This window comes from Trachypithecus francoisi, unplaced genomic scaffold (assembly GCF_009764315.1).
Source record: "Trachypithecus francoisi isolate TF-2019V2 unplaced genomic scaffold, Tfra_2.0 Lachesis_group12, whole genome shotgun sequence".
NCBI lineage: Eukaryota > Metazoa > Chordata > Mammalia > Primates > Cercopithecidae > Trachypithecus > Trachypithecus francoisi.
The window spans coordinates 115,684,766-115,688,390 of NW_022681457.1; positions in this window are offsets into that span (position 1 = coordinate 115,684,766).

A 3,625-nucleotide genomic window follows, 5' to 3' on the forward strand; every position below is an offset into this window, starting at 1 on the left:
TTTTTTTTTTTTTTTTTTTTTTGAGACGGAGTCTCGCTCTGTCGCCCAGGCTGGAGTGCAGTGGCCGGATCTCAGCTCACTGCAAGCTCCGCCTCCCGGGTTCCCGCCATTCTCCTGCCTCAGCCTCCCTAAAAAAAATTTTTTTAAATCATTTTTAAAAAGCAAGGGAATAGGCCGGGCGCAGTGGCTCAAGCCTGTAATCCCAGCACTTTGGGAGGCCGAGACGGGCGGATCACGAGGTCAGGAGATCGAGACCATCCTGGCTAACACTGTGAAACCCCGTCTCTACTAAAAAATACAAAAAACTAGCTGGGCGAGGTGGCGGGCGCCTGTAGTCCCAGCTACTCGGGAGGCTGAGACAGGAGAATGGCGTGAACCCGGGAGGCGGAGCTTGCAGTGAGCTGAGATCCGGCCACTGCACTCCAGCCTGGGTGACAGAGTGAGACTGTGTCTCAAAAAAAAAAAAAAAAAAAAAAGCAAGGGAATAACAAAACACAAAATTTAGAATAGTGGCTATCTCTGGGGTCAAAGAATATACAGGGGACCTAAATGACATTACTAATGTTCCATTTCTTTTTTATTATTATTATTATTTATTTTTGAGAAGGAGTCTTGCTCTAGCGCCTGGCTGGAGTACAGTGGCACACTCTTGGCTCATTACAACCTCTGCCTCTCGGGTTCAAATGATTCTCCTGCCTCAGCCTCCAGAGTAGCTGGGAGTGCAGGCATGCACCACCACACCCAGCTAATTTTTGTATTTTTGGTAGAGACACGGTTTCACTATGTTGGCCAGGCTGGTCTTGAACTCCTGGCCTCAGGTGATCCACCTGCCTCGACTTCCCAAAGTGCTGGGATTACAGGCATGAACCACCACACCCGGGCTCCATTTCTTTTTCTTTCTTTCTTTTTTTTAAACTTTCCATTTCTTTTTTTTTTTTTTTTTTAATCTTGTTGCCCAAGCTGGAGAGAAATGGCGTGATCTCGGCTCACTGCAACCTCTGGCTCCCGGTTTCTAGCAATTCTCCTGCGTTAGCCTCTTGAGTATCTGAGATTACAGGTACATGCCACCACATCTGGCTAATTTTTTGTATTTTTAGTAGAGACCGGGTTTCACCATGTTGGTCGGGCTGGTCTCAAACTCCTGACCTAATGTGATCCACCCACCTCTGCCTCTCAAAGTGATGGGATTACAGGCATGAGCCACAATGCCCAGCCCTATTTCTTCTTTTGAGACAGGTCTTTCTTTACTCCCAGGCTGGAGGGCACTCGTACAATCATAGCTCATTGTAGCCTTAACCTCCTGGGCTCAAGTGACCTCCCACCTGAGTCTCCCAAGTAGCTGGGATGGGACTAGAGGCATGTGCCATCACATCTGGCTAATTTTTTATTTATTACAGAGAATGGGGTCTCCCCCACGTTGCCCAAGCTGTTCTGGAACTCCTGGGCTCAAGCAATCCTCCTGCCTCAGCCTCCCAAAGTGCTGGGATTACTGATGTGAGTCACTGAGCCTGGACTCTAGGATTCCATTTCTTTTTTTTGGAGACGGTGTCTCGCTCTGTCGTCCAGGCTGGAGTGCAGTGGCGCGATCTCAGCTCACTGCAAGTTCCACCTCCCAAGTTCAAGTGATTCTCCTGCCTCAGCCTCCTGAGTAGCTGGGACTACAGGCGCCTGCCACCACGCCCAGCTAATTTTTATATTTTTAGTAGAGACGGGGTTTCACCATGTTGCTCAGGCTGGTCTTGAGCTCCTGACCTCATGATCCGCCTGCCTCGGCCTCCCAAAGTGCTGGGATTACAGACGTGAGCCACCGTGCCTGGCCTAGTGTTCCATTTCTTAAGCGAAATGTGGGTACACAGACATTTATATACACTTCATGTAGTCTCTGGTGTACGTGAAATACTAAGTGATACACAAACACCAAAACCTTATGATCTGTTATGAGGAGGCACCATCCACCTAGATCCGCTTCTGCACTCATCTGGTATCTTACCTTCCCAGAGTTCCTTCTCCAACCCAGAAGTTCCCTATCTAGCTGGAGACCTTCTTTCATAAAGATCACTTTCTCAAGCTGACCAGTGGTTTTTACATACGTGTCACAGAGAGAATCAGTAATTCAAACGAGTTACAGGTCATAGCAGATTCACTTTCCCTTGATGCTGGCCACCTGCCGACACCGTGCATGTGCTACCTACAGTGCTTCAAGTATTCCGATAGCTTTGGACAGTTATTCCCTACCTGCCCACCACCAATAAACCTGCTCAACAAGCTTACAGCAAGTGAGAAATAATAACTAAATGCAATGCCCTTGTGCTGACTACAAGCAAATGTGAACCCCACAGCCTGCTAACAAAGCCTAAGGAGCTATGGAAACAAGGAGGGCATTTGGCAGCCTGTGAATTTTGAAAAAGATTTCAGGACATCTCTAGTAATCATTAACATTTTAGCTACAATGTGAGGTCGAAGTGCCGGCTCAGAATGTGGTGCTGCAGCCTCCAAGAAACTTGCAACAGCAGCAGTCTGGGATCATGTTCTGCCTCTCATTTCCTGCTAGATTTACCGGTTCTGGCCACAGCAGAGTATTTTTATCTCTCTAACCATTTTAATGTAAAATAAGATTGTTTGGAGCCTTTTCAGGGCCACGCCTTAGAATTGCTCTGAAAGTAAGAGTACCAAGTGCCTGATTTCTTAGAGTCCTTACCAGCAGGAGATGTTGGCTGATGTAGCTGCTGAGTCATGGGGCTGGAGATAGTGGTTTTCAGTAGCCAAAAACGTTAGTGTATTGCTGGTGAAATCACAAACTCTGCTTGCAAAATTTTATTATTATTATTATTTTGCTGAATTTAGTCCTAAAGTTCTTGCTTCTTACCCACTGAAAAGCAAATACTATGGACTTAATAGGCCTTCACTTTTAACCAACGCCATGGAAACCTGTCAGTAGCTAAGAGGACAAAAACGGTAGGAGTTAAGGAAGAAAAGCAGTTTTTGCAGCGAACCAGAAGAAATAATTAAATTCAAGTACATATTTGAACATCTCTTTGCAAGGAAATGAGGAAAATCAGGAGATGTTCTAGTTCTCTTAGAGACCAGCAGTAATGTTGAAAAATATGAAAGTCACCGTAACAGAAAACGAAGTGATCATTTCAGCCCTCCCTTGGAGTGGGGGGGACGTATTGCGGAGCTGAGTTTTAATGGCTATCAGTTCTCGATCTGATCACTCCACCAACTCCTTCCATATTCCATGGAATATGACCCGTCTTGAACTTTGAACTTTGAGAAATTCACCGGGTCTATGTGAAATTCCAGTTCCAAATAACTTACATGAATGGTTCACAAGAATCCAGGTAGGTTTGATCTAGTTCCCCAGATGGGAATGAGGGGGATGTGAAATTTCAGATGCAACATTAACATGGGCTAGAGAATGAATTAACACTGCGGAAGCACGTGGTGGCACGCCAGACACCTAGGAGGCACTCAAGAAATATGAGGTAGAATTAAAGGAAAGTGAACCTTCCTTTGGCTATCTCGGCCTGATTCTCACCGCAGCAAGGAGAAAAGGACAGGGTCACCTTGGCGGGTGCCAGGCGGAGCCCGGCCGGACGGGCGCGGCTGGGGGGCAGCGCGCAGG